The 18,325-nt window shown below is 52.2% G+C and overlaps 6 non-coding genes across 6 annotated transcripts; all 6 read right to left on the minus strand.

Annotated features, from left to right (window-relative positions):
• Positions 1–946: 946 nt before the first annotated feature.
• Positions 947–1,019, minus strand: trnat-cgu (transfer RNA threonine (anticodon CGU)). The gene has a single exon. It is a non-coding gene; the product is annotated as a tRNA-Thr (tRNA).
• A 2,695-nt stretch (positions 1,020–3,714) lies between these two features.
• Positions 3,715–3,787, minus strand: trnat-cgu (transfer RNA threonine (anticodon CGU)). Its single transcript has one exon. It is a non-coding gene; the product is annotated as a tRNA-Thr (tRNA).
• A 683-nt stretch (positions 3,788–4,470) lies between these two features.
• Positions 4,471–4,543, minus strand: trnat-cgu (transfer RNA threonine (anticodon CGU)). The gene has a single exon. It is a non-coding gene; the product is annotated as a tRNA-Thr (tRNA).
• A 3,938-nt stretch (positions 4,544–8,481) lies between these two features.
• trnat-cgu (transfer RNA threonine (anticodon CGU)) lies at positions 8,482–8,554 on the minus strand. Its single transcript has one exon. It is a non-coding gene; the product is annotated as a tRNA-Thr (tRNA).
• Positions 8,555–11,363: 2,809 nt separating this feature from the next.
• On the minus strand, positions 11,364–11,436 carry trnai-uau (transfer RNA isoleucine (anticodon UAU)). The gene has a single exon. It is a non-coding gene; the product is annotated as a tRNA-Ile (tRNA).
• Positions 11,437–12,022: 586 nt separating this feature from the next.
• Positions 12,023–12,095, minus strand: trnat-ugu (transfer RNA threonine (anticodon UGU)). Its single transcript has one exon. It is a non-coding gene; the product is annotated as a tRNA-Thr (tRNA).
• Between the last annotated feature and the right edge of the window lie 6,230 nt (positions 12,096–18,325).

Here is an 18,325-nt window from a genome sequence, read left to right on the forward strand (position 1 = left end):
GGCAAAGCGAGATCGCGGGAAAGGGGGTAAAAGATGCAGAATGGGGGTTGGCAGAGAGAGATTTGGATGGAGAGAAAGTGTAATACAGACAACAACCTGTTGTTTCAGGGTCGGTATCAGAGCAGTTTAATATTTATAATTAAAGCCCTTGTTAATTGACGGTGAATTTAAATATTGAGCTAATTTTGAGTATGCCCCAGTGAGATTTGAACCCACGACCCTGATTTACTAGACCAGTGCTCTAACCCCTGAGCTATGGAACCACCTGCTTTGGGAAGTCAGGGGAAGGAGCAGGAAAGTGAGGGGAAGGGAAAAGAGAGAGTGGAAGGATTGAGAGAGAGGGGGAAGGGGAAATAGAGGGAGAGGGAAGGGTGGCGATGGAGTGAGTGAGAGAGGATAATGGATGAGAGCGGAAGGGGAGAGTAAGTGATGGAAGGGGAGAAAGGGGAAGGGGAGAGATATGGGAAGGCAAGAGAGGGAGGAGGCAAGGGAGAGAGAAAGGAAGGGGAGAGAGAGGGAGAACGGGAGACTCTGAAAAGAAAGGGAAAAGAGAGCGAGAGAGGAAGGAGGGGAGGGAGGGAAGTGGAGAGTGAAAAGGTGAGGGGAAGGGGAGAGAGGGTGGAGAGACTGGGTTGGCGAAAGAGACAGAGTGAGCGGAGAGAGGGGGTGAGAGAGTGGATAGCGGAGAGAGAGGGTGAGGCGAGGGAGGGGGAAAGGGGGAGAAGGGAATGAGTGAGAGACGGGAAAGCGATAAAAAGGTGTAGAACAGGTCGTGATGAGGAAGGGAGAGAGAGATTTGGAAAGGGAGAGAGAGTGTCAGAGACACAAGAAGGAGGAGAGAGGAAGGGAGCCTGTTGTTCCAAGGACAGTCTCAGAGCTGTATAATATTTATAATTAAAGCCCTTGTTAATTGACAGTGAATTTAAATACTGAGCTAATTTTGAGTAGGCCCCAGTGAGATTTGAACTCACGACCCCTGGTTTACGAGACCAGTGCTCTAACCTCTGAGCTATGGAGCCACCTGCTATGGGAAGTCAGGGGAAGGAGCAGGAAAGTGAGGGGAAGGGAAAAGAGAGAGTGGAAGGATTGAGAGAGAGGGGGAAGGGGAGAGAGATCGGAAAGAGAGAGAGGGAGGAGGCAGGGGAGACTCCTGCCTCCGTCTCTTCAATATTCGCCTCTCAACATCGATATATCGGGTCTTTCACGTAGTAAAACATCCCTAGGCAACTCAGTCACACTCTGTCCCAATCTCTCTGTCTCTCAATCTCTTTCTCTCTCTCCCTCTGTCGCTCTCTCTCTGTCTCTCTATCACTTTCTCTCTGTCGCTAACTGTCTCTCAAGCCGGAAGGAGGTAGAGAGGGGGAAGGGGAGAGTGAGAGGAAGGAGTGAGAGAGAGGGAAGGGGAGAGTGAGGGGAAGGAGTGAGAGAGAGGGAAGGGGAGGGTGAGGGGAAGGAGTGAGAGAGAGGGAAGGGGAGAGTGAGGAGAAGGAGTGAGAGAGAGGGAAGGGGAGAGTGAGGGGAAGGAGTGAGAGAGAGGGAAGGGGAGAGTGAGGGGAAGGAGTGAGAGAGAGGGAAGGGGAGAGTGCGGGGAAGGATTGAGAGAGAGGGAAGGGGTGAGTGAGGGGAAGGATTGAGAGAGAGGGAAGGGGAGAGTGAGGGGAAGGAGTGAGAGAGAGGGAAGGGGAGAGTGAGGGGAAGGATTGAGAGAGAGGGAAGGGGAGAGTGAGGGGAAGGAGTGAGAGAGAGGGAAGGGGAGAGTGAGGGGATGGAGTGAGAGAGAGAGAAGGGGAGAATGAGGGGAAGGAGTGAGAGAGAGACGGGGAAGAGGAGAGACAGAGGGAACACCAACAATAATGTATATTTATAAAGCGCCTTTAACGTAGTGAGCACAGGGGGTGATGGATGAGCGGGACTGGGTGTGAGTTAGGACATGGGGCAGTGAGCACAGGGGGTGATGGGTGAGTGGGACTGGGTGTGAGTTAGGACATGGGGCAGTGAGCACAGGGGGTGATGGGTGAGCGGGACTGGGTGCGAGTTAGGACACGGGGGCATTGAGCACAGGGGGTGATGGGTGAGCGGGACTGGGTGCGAGTTAGGACACGGGGGCAGTGAGCACAGGGGGTGATGGGTGAGTGGGACTCGGTGCATGTTAGGACACGGGGTCAGCGAGCACAGGGGTTGATGGGTGAGCGGGACTCGGTGCGAGTTAGGACACGGGGTCAGTGAGCACAGGGGGTGATGGGTGAGCGGGACTGGGTGTGAGTTAGGACACGGGGGCAGTGAGCACAGGGGGTGATGGGTGAGTGGGACTCGGTGCGAGTTAGGACACGGGGCAGTGAGCACAGGGGGTGATGGGTGAGCGGGACTCGGTGCGAGTTAGGACACGGGGCAGCGAGCACAGGGGGTGATGGGTGAGTGGGACTCGGTGCGAGTTAGGACACGGGGCAGTGAGCACAGGGGGTGATGGGTGAGTGGGACTCGGTGCGAGTTAGGACACGGGGCAGCGAGCACAGAGGGTGATGGGTGAGCGGGACTTGGTGCGAGTTCGGACACGGGGCAGTGAGCACAGGGGGTGATGTGTGAGTGGGACTCGGTGCGAGTTAGGACACGGGGTCAGCCGAGTTTTGGATCACCTCTAGTTTATATTGGGTAGAATGTGGGAAGAATTGAGAGACAGGGGGAAGGGGAGTGAGAGGTGGAGAACGGAAGGGGGAGAGAGAGAGACAGGAAAGGATAGAGAGTGGGTGTGGCAAGGGAGTGGGGAGACGGGCAAAGCGAGATAGCGGGAAAGGGGGTAAAAGATGCAGAATGGGGGTTGGCAGAGAGAGATTTGGATGGAGAGAAAGTGTAATACAGACAACAACCTGTTGTTTCAGGGTCGGTATCAGAGCAGTTTAATATTTATAATTAAAGCCCTTGTTAATTGACGGTGAATTTAAATATTGAGCTAATTTTGAGTATGCCCCAGTGAGATTTGAACCCACGACCCTGATTTACTAGACCAGTGCTCTAACCCCTGAGCTATGGAACCACCTGCTTTGGGAAGTCAGGGGAAGGAGCAGGAAAGAGAGGGGAAGGGAAAAGAGAGAGTGGAAGGAGTGAGAGAGAGGGGGAAGGGGAAATAGAGGGAGAGGGAAGGGTGGCGATGGAGTGAGTGAGAGAGGATAATGGATGAGAGCGGAAGGGGAGAGTAAGTGATGGAAGGGGAGAAAGGGGAAGGGGAGAGATATGGGAAGGCAAGAGAGGGAGGAGGCAAGGGAGAGAGAAAGGAAGGGGAGAGAGAGGGAGAACGGGAGACTCTGAAAAGAAAGGGAAAAGAGAGCGAGAGAGGAAGGAGGGGAGGGAGGGAAGTGGAGAGTGAAAAGGTGAGGGGAAGGGGAGAGAGGGTGGAGAGACTGGGTTGGCGAAAGAGACAGAGTGAGCGGAGAGAGGGGGTGAGAGAGTGGATAGCGGAGAGAGAGGGTGAGGCGAGGGAGGGGGAAAGGGGGAGAAGGGAATGAGTGAGAGACGGGAAAGCGATAAAAAGGTGTAGAACAGGTCGTGATGAGGAAGGGAGAGAGAGATTTGGAAAGGGAGAGAGAGTGTCAGAGACACAAGAAGGAGGAGAGAGGAAGGGAGCCTGTTGTTCCAAGGACAGTCTCAGAGCTGTATAATATTTATAATTAAAGCCCTTGTTAATTGACAGTGAATTTAAATACTGAGCTAATTTTGAGTAGGCCCCAGTGAGATTTGAACTCACGACCCCTGGTTTACGAGACCAGTGCTCTAACCTCTGAGCTATGGAGCCACCTGCTATGGGAAGTCAGGGGAAGGAGCAGGAAAGTGAGGGGAAGGGAAAAGAGAGAGTGGAAGGATTGAGAGAGAGGGGGAAGGGGAAATAGAGGGAGAGGGAAGGGTGGCGATGGAGTGAGTGAGAGAGGATAATGGATGAGAGCGGAAGGGGAGAGTAAGTGATGGAAGGGGAGAAAGGGGAAGGGGAGAGATATGGGAAGGCAAGAGAGGGAGGAGGCAAGGGAGAGAGAAAGGAAGGGGAGAGAGAGGGAGAACGGGAGACTCTGAAAAGAAAGGGAAAAGAGAGCGAGAGAGGAAGGAGGGGAGGGAGGGAAGTGGAGAGTGAAAAGGTGAGGGGAAGGGGAGAGAGGGTGGAGAGACTGGGTTGGCGAAAGAGACAGAGTGAGCGGAGAGAGGGGGTGAGAGAGTGGATAGCGGAGAGAGAGGGTGAGGCGAGGGAGGGGGAAAGGGGGAGAAGGGAATGAGTGAGAGACGGGAAAGCGATAAAAAGGTGTAGAACAGGTCGTGATGAGGAAGGGAGAGAGAGATTTGGAAAGGGAGAGAGAGTGTCAGAGACACAAGAAGGAGGAGAGAGGAAGGGAGCCTGTTGTTCCAAGGACAGTCTCAGAGCTGTATAATATTTATAATTAAAGCCCTTGTTAATTGACAGTGAATTTAAATACTGAGCTAATTTTGAGTAGGCCCCAGTGAGATTTGAACTCACGACCCCTGGTTTACGAGACCAGTGCTCTAACCTCTGAGCTATGGAGCCACCTGCTATGGGAAGTCAGGGGAAGGAGCAGGAAAGTGAGGGGAAGGGAAAAGAGAGAGTGGAAGGATTGAGAGAGAGGGGGAAGGGGAGAGAGATCGGAAAGAGAGAGAGGGAGGAGGCAGGGGAGACTCCTGCCTCCGTCTCTTCAATATTCGCCTCTCAACATCGATATATCGGGTCTTTCACGTAGTAAAACATCCCTAGGCAACTCAGTCACACTCTGTCCCAATCTCTCTGTCTCTCAATCTCTTTCTCTCTCTCCCTCTGTCGCTCTCTCTCTGTCTCTCTATCACTTTCTCTCTGTCGCTAACTGTCTCTCAAGCCGGAAGGAGGTAGAGAGGGGGAAGGGGAGAGTGAGAGGAAGGAGTGAGAGAGAGGGAAGGGGAGAGTGAGGGGAAGGAGTGAGAGAGAGGGAAGGGGAGAGTGAGGGGAAGGAGTGAGAGAGAGATGGAGAAGAGGAGAGTGAGGGGAAGGAGTGAGAGAGAGGGAAGGGGAGAGTGAGGGGAAGGAGTGAGAGAGAGGGAAGGGGAGAGTGAGGGGAAGGATTGAGAGAGAGGGAAGGGATGAGTGAGGGGAAGGATTGAGAGAGAGGGAAGGGGAGATTGAGGGGAAGGAGTGAGAGAGAGGGAAGGGGAGAGTGAGGGGAAGGATTGAGAGAGAGAGAAGGGGAGAGTGTGGGGAAGGAGTAAGAGAGAGGGAAGGGGAGAGTGAGGTGAAGGAGTGAGAGAGAGGGAAAGGGAGAGTGAGGGGAAGGAGTGAGAAAGAGGGAAAGGGAGAGTGAGGGGAAGGAGTGAGAGAGAGACGGGGAAGAGGAGAGTGAGGTGAAGGATTGAGAGAGAGGGAAGGGGAGAGTGAGGGGAAGGAGTGAGAGAGAGAGAAGGGGAGAGTGAGGGGAAGAATTGAGAGAGAGAGAAGGGGAGAGTGTGGGGAAGGAGTGAGAGAGAGGGAAGGGGAGAGTGAGGTGAAGGAGTGAGAGAGAGGGAAAGGGAGAGTGAGGGGAAGGAGTGAGAGAGAGGGAAAGGGAGAGTGAGGGGAAGGAGTGAGAGAGAGACGGGGAAGAGGAGAGTGAGGTGAAGGAGTGAGAGAGAGGGAAGGGGAGAGTGAGGGGAAGGAGTGAGAGAGAGGGAAAGGGAGAGTGAGGGGAAGGAGTGAGAGAGAGACGTGGAAGAGGAGAGACAGAGGGAACACCAACAATAATGTATATTTATATAGCGCCTTTAACGTAGTGAAACGTCCCAAGGTGCTCCACAGGAGGATTATGGGATAAAAATTTGACACTGAGCCACAAAAATAGAAATTGGCGCAGGTGAAGAGGTCGGTTATTAGGAGCGTCTTGAAGGAGGAAAGAGAGGTAGAGAGGCGGAGAGGTTTAGGGAGGGAGTTCCAGAGCTTGGGGCCCAGGCAACAGAAGGCACGGCCCCCGATGGTGGAGCGATTATAATCAGGGATGGTCAGGAGGGCAGAATTAGAGGAGTGCAGACATCTCGGGGGGTTGTGGGGCTGGAGGAGGTTACAGAGATAGGGAGGCGTGTAGGGGCTGGAGGAGATTACAGAGAAAGGGAGGGGTGTATGGGCTGGAGGAGGTTACAGAGATAGGGAGGGGTGTAGGTGCTGGAGGAGGTTACAGATATAGGGAGGGGTGTAGGGGCTGGAGGAGGTTACAGAGAAAGGGAGGGGTGTAGGGGCTGGAGGAGGTTACAGAGATAGGGAGGGGTGTAGGTGCTGGAGGAGGTTGCAGAGATAGGGAGGGGTGTAGGGGCTGGAGGAGGTTACAGAGATAGGGAGGGGTGTAGGGGCTGGAGGAGGTTTCAGAGATAGGGAGGGGTGTAGGGGCTGGAGGAGGTTGCAGAAATAGGGAGGGGTGTAGTGGCTGGAGGAGGTTACAGAGATAGGGAGGGGTGTAGTGCTGGAGGAAGTTACAGAGATAGGGAGGGATGTAGGTGTTGGAGGAGGTTATAGAGATAGGGAGGCGTGTAGACGCTGGAGGAGGTAACAGAGATAGGGAGGGGTGTAGTGCTGGAGGAAGTTACAGAGATAGGGAGGGGTGTAGGTGTTGGAGGAGGTTATAGAGATAGGGAGGGGTGTAGACGCTGGAGGAGGTAACAGAGATAGGGAGGGGTGTAGTGCTGGAGGAAGTTGCAGAGATAGGGAGGGGCGAGCGTCATGGAGGGATTTGTAAACAAGGATGAGAATTTTGAAATCGAGGCGTTGCTTAACCGGGAGCCAATGTAGGGCAGAGAGCACAGGGGGTGATGGGTGAGTGGGACTCGGTGTGAGTTTGGACATGAGGCAGTGAGCACAGGGGGTGATGGGTGAGTGGGACTGGGTGTGAGTTAGGACACGGGGCAGTGAGCACAGGGGGTGATGGGTGAGCGGGACTCGGTGCAAGTTAGGACACGTGGGCAGTGAGCACAGGGGGTGATGGGTGAGTGGGACTGGGTGTGAGTTAGGACACGTGGGCAGTGAGCACAGGGGGTGATGGGTGAGCGGGACTCGGTGCGAGTTAGGACACGGGGCAGTGAGCACAGGGGGTGATGGGTGAGCGGGACTGGGTGCGAGTTAGGACACGGGTCAGCGAGCACAGTGGGTGATGGGTGAGTGGGACTGGGTGTGAGTTAGGACACGGGGTCAGCGAGCACAGGGGGTGATGGGTTAGCGGGACTCGGTGCGAGTTTGGACACAGGGGCAGCGAGCACAGGGGGTGATGGGTGAGTGGGACTGGGTGCGAGTTAGGACACGGGGCAGTGAGCACAGGGGGTGATGGGTGAGTGGGACTGGGTGCGAGTTAGGACACGGGTCAGTGAGCACAGGGGGTGATGGGTGAGTGGGACTCGGTGCGAGTTAGGACACGGGGTCTGTCGAGTTTTGGATCACCTCTAGTTTATATTGGGGAGAATGTGGGAAGAATTGAGAGACAGGGGGAAGGGGAATGAGAGGTGGGGAGCGGAAGGGGGAGAGAGAGAGACAGGAAAGGATAGAGAGTGGGTGTGGCAAGGGAGGGGGGAGACGGGCAAAGCCAGATCGCGGGAAAGGGGGTAAAAGATGCAGAATGGGGGTCGGCAGAGAGAGATTTGGATGGAGAGAAAGTGTAATAGAGACAACAGCCTGTTGTTCCAGGGTCGGTATCAGAGCAGTTTGATATTTATAATTAAAGCCCTTGTTAATTGACGGTGAATTTAAATATTGAGCTAATTTTGAGTATGCCCCAGTGAGATTTGAACCCACGACCCTGATTTACTCGACCAGTGCTCTAACCCCTGAGCTATGGAGCCACCTGCTCTGGGAAACGCAGGATAAGGAGCAGGAAAGAGAGGGGAAGGGAAAAGAGAGAGTGGAAGGAGTGAGAGAGAGGGGGAAGGGGAAATAGAGGGAGAGGGAAGGGTGGCGATGGAGTGAGTGAGAGAGGATAATGGATGAGAGCGGAAGGGGAGAGCAAGTGATGGAAGGGGAGAAAGGGGAAGGGGAGAGAGATGGGAAGGCAAGAGAGGGAGGAGGCAAGGGAGAGAGAAAGGAAGGGGAGAGAGAGGGAGAACGGGAGACTCTGAAACGAAAGGGAAAAGAGAGCGAGAGAGGAAGGAGGGGAGGGAGGGAAGTGGAGAGTGAAAAGGCGAGGGGAAGGGGAGAGAGGGTGGAGAGACTGGGTTGGTGAAAGAGACAGAGTGAGCGGAGAGAGGGGGTGAGAGAGTGGATAGCGGAGAGAGAGGGTGAGGCGAGGGAGGGGGAAAGGGGGAGAAGGGAATGAGTGAGAGACGGGAAAGCGATAAAAAGGGTCGTGATGGGGAAGGGAGAGAGAGATTTGGAAAGGGAGAGAGAGAGTGTCAGAGACACAAGAAGGAGGAGATCCTGTTGTTGCAGGGACAGTCTTGGAGCTGTTTGATATTTATAATTAAAGCCCTTGTTAATTGACAGTGAATTTAAATACTGAGCTAATTTTGAGTAGGCCCCAGTGAGATTTGAACTCACGACTCCTGGTTTACGAGACCAGTGCTCTAACCCCTGAGCTATGGAGCCACCTGCTCTGGGAAGTCAGGGCAAGGAGCAGGAAAGTGAGGGGAAGGGAAAAGAGAGAGTGGAAGGAGTGAGAGAGAGGGGGAAGGGGAGAGAGATCGGAAAGAGAGAGAGGGAGGAGGCAGGGGAGACTCCTGCCTCCGTCTCTTCAATATTCGCCTCTCAACATCGATATATCGGGTCTTTCACGTAGTAAAACATCCCAAGGCAACTCAGTCACACTCTGTCCCAATCTCTCTGTCTCTCAATCTCTTTCTCTCTCTCCCTCTGTCTCTCTCTCTCTCTGTCTCTCTCTCTCTCTGTCTCCCTATCACTTTCTCTCTGTCGCTCACTGTCTCTCGAGCCGGAAGGGGTTAGAGAGGGGGAAGGGGAAAGTCAGAAGGGAAAGGGGAGAGAGAGAGAGAGGGAGGAGAGAGATTGAGGAGTGAGTGGAGAGAGAGGAGCGGAGAGTGGGAAGGGGAGAAAGCGGGGGAAAGGGACAGCGTGAGGGAAGGAGTGAGTGAGAGGGGGACGGGGAGAGAGGGAGAGAGAGAGATGGAGAGAGAGAGGAGCGTGTCAGTAGTTGTTATTACATCGATATTCCACTAGATGGGGCTCTATTAGAGGAAGAGAGACGGAAGGGGAGAGTGAGGGGAAGGAGTGAGAGAGAGGGAAGGGGAGAGTGAGGGGAGGGAGTGAGAGAGAGGGAAGGGGAGAGTGAGGGGAAGGAGTGAGAGAGAGGGAAGGGGAGAGTGAGGGGAAGGAGTGAGAGAGAGGGAAGGGGAGAGTGAGGGGAAGGAGTGAGAGAGAGGGAAGGGGAGAGTGAGGGGAAGGAGTGAGAGAGAGACGGAGAAGAGGAGAGTGAGGGGAAGGAGTGAGAGAGAGGGAAGGGGAGAGTGAGGGGAAGGAGTGAGAGAGAGGGAAGGGGAGAGTGAGGGGAAGGAGTGAGAGAGAGACGGAGAAGAGGAGAGTGAGGGGAAGGAGTGAGAGAGAGGGAAGGGGAGAGTGAGGGGAAGGAGTGAGAGAGAGGGAAGGGGAGAGTGAGGGGAAGGAGTGAGAGAGAGGGAAAGGGAGAGTGAGGGGAAGGAGTGAGAGAGAGACGGAGAAGAGGAGAGAGTGGGGAAGGAGTGAGAGAGTGGGAAGGGGAGACAGCGAGGAAGAGAGGGAGTTGGGGAAAGTGAGGGAGGGGATGGAGAGAGAGAGTGTGGAATGTGGGGAGAGAGAGGGGAAGGAGTGGGAGAGAGGGGGGGAGGGGAGACAGATGTTCAGGGGAGAAAGGGGAAAGGAGTGAGAGAGAGGGGGAGGGCAGCGAGGGGGAGAACCTGAAAGGAAAGGGAAAAGAGAGAGACGGGAGTGTAACGGTGTGGTGGTGGTCCCGGGGGTCAGGTTCACCTCTGACCTACTTGAGCGGTTCGAATCGCCCCCCACTCCCTTGGGTTCTAGACTCTGGATTTATTTGGGGGGGTGTGACAAAGTGCAAAGGTCAATGGTTTGGTGCAAAAGAACTTTGATTTTATTAAAGACAAGAAAATACAATGTCAAAACTTATAATCACTCTGATAAAGAACAATACATTACACATTCAAAGGGGGTGTACCGTAAAATGACACCTCCCACCTCCCCATACCTAATCCTAGCTAGGTTAGACTCCAGGGCAGGCAGGGACTATGCTTACCAATCCTTTCTGGTCAGTTAGCGGTAGTTCACGGTTTCGGGGTTCCTTGAATTGTGTAGGTTCTGCTTGCCGTACCCCGAACGTCGGAGAAGACTTCTAGCTGCACAATCTTCAGTTGGGTTGAGTCCACTGATGCGGTAAAGCACGTTTTGGATCTATGGGGTAAGTACCCGGTTTTCTTCGTTAGAAATAGGTTCAAAGTCTCTTTAGGTAATGTTTTCACCTGTTGGTAGTCAGGACTTAGATTGTAGACTGGAAACTTTCGATTCTTCGGTTTCTTCCAGTTGGAGTTTATTTGTAGTTTGGTCGATCGCGGTGGTTTTTCATTGAAACCACGTTGGCTGTGGTCAGTTGTTGCCGCGATGGTGATGTTCTTCCTTCAGGACTTCAGGACTTCGAGGCTGGAGAAGTAAGTTTACAACGGTCGCGTTGGTTTCTCTCCCTTCTTGATGACACAAGCGTGGTCTCGGTTGTTTGGCAAAGTATGTCACACCCTCTGTTAAAACAGGGGCCAGTTATACGGTTTGAGTGGTTCTAACCTTCACACCAAATCAGTCCAGGATTCTTTGATTGAATTTGGCGGGCTTGACTCTTCTTTGTAATATTTTGGCGGGCTCGTTCAAAGTTAATATGTTTTGTGTGGGTTGATGTTCGATAAACTGTTTCCTGATGGAAATATTAGTTTGGTAATCGCAATGTCCTTTTGTGCTTAGTTTTTCGCATACAGGCTGGATTGGGCCTCTTGGTGATGTATATGCTGAAATGGTTTTCCAGATTCAGGTTGATGGTTGGCTATCTCTGGGTTATTTGTTGTAATGTTAATATCTCTTGTGGAGAAGGATTCTCGAATACCCATTTCTCCAGACAAGTTACATTAGTCCCAACACCCAGACAGCCTCAATAATCAAGTTGTCTCCTGTCAGTTCTTTAGGCCCGCACACAGCCTTGAATGTGTCTTTAAAAAGTCCAAAATTCTATTCAAGTTCGTAGTTTCTTCCATAAGCACTTTAGGGTTCCAAACTTTCCAATCGATAGTCCCAAATTAAATATCCTTTTGAATGAGCCCAAACACTGTGAGGGGGTTCATCTGAATGTTGCATCCTTTCAAGGGGGAAGAGAGTGGGAGGAATGAGAGACAGGTGTCTAAATACTAAAATTAGGCTGCAGTGAGATTTGAACTCATGACCCCTGGTTGATAAGACCAGTGCTCTAACCCCTGAGCTATGGAGCCACCTGCCCTGCAAAAGACACGGGAAGGAGCAGGAAAGAGAGGGGAAGGGAAAAGAGAGAGTGGAAGGAGGGAGAGAGAGGGGAAGGAGAAAGAGAGGGAGGGGAATGGGAGAGAGTGGGGAAGGAGTGAGAGAGATGGGAGGGGAGACTGGTCTTTGGCCTAGGGACTCCCAGGTGTCGGTGGGGATGTTGCACTTTATCAGGGAGGCTTTGAGGGTGTCCCTGGTAACGTTTCCTCTGCCCACCTTTGGCTCGCTTGCCGTGAAGGAGTTCCGAGTAGAGCGCTTGCTTTGGGAGTCTCGTGTCTGGGACATGCGGACTTTGTGGCCCGGCCCAGCAGATAGCTCTTGGTCGGCTGGTGCAGACACAATGGGCCGAAATGGTCACCTTCCGTGCTGTAAGTTTCTATGAGTCGATGATATATCGGTGTCTCTGAGACTGGATGTGGAAAAGGTGGGATACAGACTGGGAGTGGGAAGTGAAAGTGCTGTGGGCAGATTATAAAGTGCGGAGTGAGTGGTTCCTGTTGATGGTGTCGGCCTGTCGTCGATTGACGGTCAATTCAGTAACAGAAGCCAAAATTGAGTAGGCCCCAGTGAGATTTGAACCCACGACCCCTGGTTGACAAGACCAGTGCTCTAACCCCTGAGCTATGGAGCCACCTGTAACACCAGCTCCTGTTTACATCTTACTATTGTTAACAAGGAGGTGGGGCCCGAATAATCATTCTCGGTGATTCATCCCTGAACATTGACAGAATCTTACAGCACACAAGGAGGGCCATTCGGCCCATCGTGTCTGTGTCGGCTCTGTGAGAGAGATTAGTGCTTGGAAGTTGTAAAAGGAGGGAGAGAGGGGAATGAGTGGGAGAGGGAATGGGAGAGAGAGGGGGAAGGAATCAGCCAGAGGGGAATGGGAGAGAGCGGAATGGGAGAGAGCGAGAGGGGGAGGAGAGAGAGATGGGAAGGCGAGAGAGGGAGGAGGCAGGGGAGAGAGAAAGGAAGGGGAGAGAGAGAGAGCAGGGGAGAATCTTAAAAGAAAGGCAAAAGAGTGAGAGAGAGGAGGGAGGGGAGAGAGGGGAAGGGGAGAGAGATGGGAAGTCGAGAGAGGGAGGAGGCAGGAGAGAGAGAAAGGAAGTGGAGAATGATACTTAGGGGATTGACTGTGGATGGGCAATGGCAGACATTTAGAGACCGCATGGATGAAGTACAACAATTGTACATTCCTGTCTGGCGTAAAAATAAAAAGGGGAAGGTGGCTCAACCGTGGCTATCTAGGGAAATCAGGGATAGTATTAAAGCCAAGGAAGTGGCATACAAATTGGCCAGAAATAGCAGCGAACCTGGGGACTGGGAGAAATTTAGAACTCAGCAGAGGAGGACAAAGGGTTTGATTAGGACAGGGAAAATGGAGTACGAGAAGAAGCTTGCAGGGAACATTAAGGCGGATTGCAAAAGTTTCTATAGGTATGTAAAGAGAAAAAGGTTGGTGAAGACAAACGTAGGTCCCCTGCAGTCAGAATCAGGGGAAGTCATAACGGGGAACAAAGAAATGGCGGATCAATTGAATAAGTACTTTGGTTCGGTATTCACTGAGGAGGATACAAACAACCTTCCGGATATAAAAGGGGTCAGAGGGTCTAGTAAGGAGGGGGAACTGAGGGAAATCTTTATTAGTCGGGAAATTGTGTTGGGGAAATTGATGGGATTGAAGGCCGATAAATCCCCAGGGCCTGATGGACTGCATCCTAGAGTACTTAAGGAGGTGGCCTTGGAAATAGCGGATGCATTGACAGTCATTTTCCAACATTCCATTGACTCTGGATCAGTTCCTATGGAGTGGAGGGTAGCCAATGTAACCCCACTTTTTAAAAAAGGAGGGAGAGAGAAAACAGGGAATTATAGACCGGTCAGCCTGACCTCAGTAGTGGGTAAAGTGATGGAATCAATTATTAAGGATGTCATAGCAGTGCATCTGGAAAATGGTGACATGATAGGTCCAAGTCAGCATGGATTTGTGAAAGGGAAATCATGCTTGACAAATCTTCTGGAATTTTTTGAGGATGTTTCCAGTAAAGTGGACAAGGGAGAACCAGTTGATGTGGTATATTTGGACTTTCAGAAGGCTTTCAACAAGGTCCCACACAAGAGATTAATGTGCAAAGTTAAAGCACATGGGATTGGGGGTAGTGTGCTGACGTGGATTGAGAACTGGTTGTCAGACAGGAAGCAAAGAGTAGGAGTAAACGGGTACTTTTCAGAATGGCAGGCAGTGACTAGTGGAGTGCCGCAAGGTTCTGTGCTGGGGCCCCAGCTGTTTACATTGTACATTAATGATTTAGACGAGGGGATTAAATGCAGTATCTCCAAATTTGCGGATGATACTAAGTTGGGTGGCAGTGTGAGCTGCGAGGAGGATGCTATTAGGCTGCAGAGTGACTTGGATAGGTTAGGTGAGTGGGCAAATGCATGGCAGATGAAGTATAATGTGGATAAATGTGAGGTTATCCACTTTGGTGGTAAAAACAGAGAGACAGACTATTATCTGAATGGTGACAGATTAGGAAAAGGGAAGGTGCAACGAGACCTGGGTGTCATGGTACATCAGTCATTGAAGGTTGGCATGCAGGTACAGCAGGCGGTTAAGAAAGCAAATGGCATGTTGGCCTTCATAGCGAGGGGATTTGAATACAGGGGCAGGGAGGTGTTGCTACAGTTGTACAGGGCCTTGGTGAGGCCACACCTGGAGTATTGTGTACAGTTTTGGTCTCCTAACTTGAGGAAGGACATTCTTGCTATTGAGGGAGTGCAGCGAAGGTTCACCAGACTGATTCCCGGGATGGCGGGACTGACCTATCAAGAAAGATTGGATCAATTGGGATTGTATTCACTGGAGTTCAGAAGAATGAGAGGGGACCTCATAGAAACGTTTAAAATTCTGACGGGTTTAGACAGGTTAGATGCAGAAAGAATGTTCCCAATGTTGGGGAAGTCCAGAACCAGGGGTCACAGTCTGAGGATAAGGGGTAAGCCATTTAGGACCGAGATGAGGAGAAACTTCTTCACCCAGAGAGTGGTGAACCTGTGGAATTCTCTACCACAGAAAGTAGTTGAGGCCAATTCACTAAATATATTCAAAAGGGAGTTAGATGAAGTCCTTACTACTCGGGGGATCAAGGGTTATGGCGAGAAAGCAGGAAGGGGGTACTGAAGTTTCATGTTCAGCCATGAACTCATTGAATGGCGGTGCAGGCTAGAAGGGCTGAATGGCCTGCTCCTGCACCTATTTTCTATGTTTCTATGTTTCTATGAGAGAGGGAGCAGGGGAGAATCTGAAAAGAAAGGCAAAAGAGGGAGAGAGAGGAGTGAGGGGAGGGAGCGGAAGGAGAGAGAGTAGAAGGGGAGAGAGAGAGGGAAAGGGGAGAGAGAGATGGAGAAAGTGAGATTGCGGGAAAGTGAGAGAGGAGTTAAAAAAAAATGTCCAACGGGTCGTGATCTGGAAAGCAGAGAGACAGGGAAAGGTGTGAGGGGAGCCTGTAGTTCCAGGGTCAATCTCAGAGCTGTTTAATATTTATAATCAATGCCTTTGTGAATTGACGGTGAATTTAAATACTGAGCTAATTTTGAGTAGGTTGCAGTGAGATTTGAACCCACGATACCTGGTTAACTAAATACTGTTTGAAGAATGAGGAGGGGGTCAGTGAAATACTCAGATTGTGTCTCATCCCCCAGACTCCTGTCTCCGTCTCTTCAATATTCACTTCTCAACATCGATATATCGGGTCTTTCACGGAGTAAAACATCCCAAGGCAACTCAGTCACACTCTGGCTCTGTCTCGCTTTCTCTCTGTCTCTCTCTCTTTCTTTCTGTCTCTCACCTTCTCACTTTGTCCCTCGAGCGGGGAGGCTAGAGCGGGGGAAGGGGAGAGAGAGGGAGAAGGGGAGAGAGGGGGGGGATGGGAGAGATGGGGAGGGGGAGAGTCTGATCGGAAAGGGGAGAGCGAGAGCTCGGGAATGAAAGGGAGGATGGAGGGGATGGAGACTGGGGAGGGGAGGGAGAAGGAGAGGGAGGAGAGAGAGAGGAGGGGAGAAAATGAAAAGGGAGAGGGGAAGGAGTGAGCGAGAGGGGAATGGGAGAGAGAGGGGTAAGGCGAGAGCGAGAGAGGGGGGGGGAAAGAGAGGGAAGGGGAGAGAGAGTGGGGGGAAGGTGAAAGAGTTGTTTAGAGGAGTGATGGGGAAGGAATGAGCGAGAGATGGGAAGGAGTGAGAGAGCGAGGAAGGGAAGAGAGAAAGGGGAAGGGGAGAGAGGGAGAAGGGGAGAATCTGAAAGGAAAGGGAAAGGAGAGAGAGAGAGGAGGGAGGGGAGGAAAGGGAGCGGAGAAGGAGGAGGGAGAGGGAGAGTGGAAAGGCAGAGTCGGAAGGGGAGAGAGTGGGACGGGCAGAGGGTGAGGCGAGGGAGGGGAAAGGGGGAGAGGGGAATGAGTGAGAGACGGGGAAAGCGAGATAGCGGGAAAGTGAGAGAGGAATAAAAAGATGTGGAACGGGTCGTGATTGTTGTGTACACATGTAAACGTCACCAATATGTAAGACTTGCCACTAGGGGGCACACCTGTGGGAGACCCAATGGTCACCTGTACACCCTGGGACAAGCAGGTATATAAGGTGACTCACCATACTGCTTCCCCACCCTGGAGTCTGAATAAAGAGCACAAGGTCACCACAGTTTGAGCTTGCAATACAGTCCTGTGGATTTATTCTGAACATCACTCACTGGCGACGAGTAACGGATCACCAACCTTCACACGGTAATGGCTGCCGTTGGTCTTGTTGAGGGATTTGTTGAGGGTGATGATTTGGGAAGCCTTCGTTGAGCGTCCCGACCGGTACTACGTCGCCAATGAACAGGACGAGGCTGAGAGAGGGCGATCAAGACCAGGGCGATTCTCCTCACCGTATGTGGGTCTCCGATATACGGCCTGCTCAAAAACCTGCTGGCACCGGTCAAACCAGAGGAGAAGACTTACACAGAGCTGTGTGTGCTGGTGTGGGAACGCCTCAAGCCGAAGGAGAGCACCTTAAAGGCCAGGTATCACTTTTACACCCACCGGCGCTCCCAGGGCCAGAAGATTCCTTGCGGGGCAGTACGGTTTTTGCGGGATCTTTGCGGGAAATGTTGCCGAACGGTTTCGTGCTCGGAATCGGTCACGAGGTCATCCTTCGCAAGCTGCTGTCTGCCGGATCCCGGGATAAACGGGTCCTTTTCGGAATGGGAGGCAGTGACTAGTGGGGTGCCGCAGGGCTCAGTGCTGGGACCCCAGCTATTTACAATATACATCAATGATTTAGATGCAGGAATTGAGTGTAATATCTCCAAGTTTGCAGATGACACTAAACTGGGTGGCAGTGTGAGCTGTGAGGAGGATGCTAAGAGGCTGCAGGGTGACTTGGACAGGTTAGGTGAGTGGGAAAATGCACGGCAGATGCAGGATAATGTGGATAAATGTGAGGTTATCCACTTTGATGGCAAAAACAGGAAGGCAGAATATTATCTGAATGGTGACTGATTAGGAAAAGGGGAGGTGCAAGGAGACCTGGGTGTCATGGTACATCAGACATTGAAAGTTGGCATGCAGGTACAGCAGGCGGTGAAGAAGGCAAATGGTATGTTGGCCGACATAGCGAGGGGATTTGAGTATCGGAGCAGGGAGGTCTTACTGCAGTTGTACAGGGCCTTGGTGAGGCCACACATGGAATATTGTGTTCTGTTTTGGTCTCCTAATCTGAGGAAGGACATTCTTGCTATTGAGGGAGTGCAGCGAAGGTTCACCAGACTGATTCCCGGGATGGCTGGACTGATATATGAGGAGAGACTGGATCAACTGGGCCTTTATACACTGGAGTTTAGAAGGATGAGAGGGGATCTCACAGAAACGTATAAGATTCTGACGGGACGGGACAGGTTAGATGCGGGAAGAATGTTCCCGATGTTGAGGAACTCCAGAACCAGGGGACACAATCTAAGGATAAGGGGTAGGCCATTTAGGACTGAGATGAGGAGAAATTTCTTCACTCAGAGAGTTGTTAACCTGTGGAATTCCCTGCCGCAGAGAGTTGTTGAGGTCAGTTCATTGGATATATTCAAGAGGGAGTTAGTTATGGCCCTTGAGGCTAAAGGGATCAAGGGGTATGGAGAGAAAGCAGGAAAGGGGTACTGAGGTGAATGATCAGCCATGATCTTATTGAATGGTGGTGCAGGCTCGAAGGGCCGAATGGCCTACTCCTGCACCTATTTTCTCTGTTTCTATGTTTCTATCTGAGCAAGGCCATCACGACAGCCCAGGCCTTCATATCCACGAGCGATAACACGAAACAGATTCGAAGCTCACCGGCAAGTACTGTGCATAAAATAATGTATTCAGCAGGCAGAGCGGCACAGGACAGGGCCCACATGACCGCAGAGGCCAGACCTAGGCCTCGAGTGACTCAGAGTCCGCCGTGGGCCGTGAATGCGTATCCATTAGCACCATGTTGGTGCTGCTGGGGTCAGCCATCGAGCCCATCAATGTCGATTCAAGCCCTGTGTGTGCAAGGGCCGTGGAACAATGGGGCACCTCCAGCGAATGTGCAAACGGTCTGTGACTCACCACGTGGCAGAGTCAGGAGAGGACCATCGATCCAGCGAGGGTCACGCTGAACGAGCAGGAGAGGCAACTCAACCTGAGGCTGAAGGGGAAGTACATGGGGTACACACCTTCACCACCAAAAGCCCTCCGATAATGTGAAAAGTTGGACCTAACGGCACTCCAGTCTCCATGGAACTAGACACGGGGGCGGGTCAATCAATAATGAGCCAGAAGGCATTCGAGAGGCTGTGGGGGGGGGCGACAGAGC

The sequence above is a fragment of the Pristiophorus japonicus genome, unplaced genomic scaffold (assembly GCF_044704955.1).
Source record: "Pristiophorus japonicus isolate sPriJap1 unplaced genomic scaffold, sPriJap1.hap1 HAP1_SCAFFOLD_494, whole genome shotgun sequence".
Taxonomy (NCBI): domain Eukaryota; kingdom Metazoa; phylum Chordata; class Chondrichthyes; family Pristiophoridae; genus Pristiophorus; species Pristiophorus japonicus.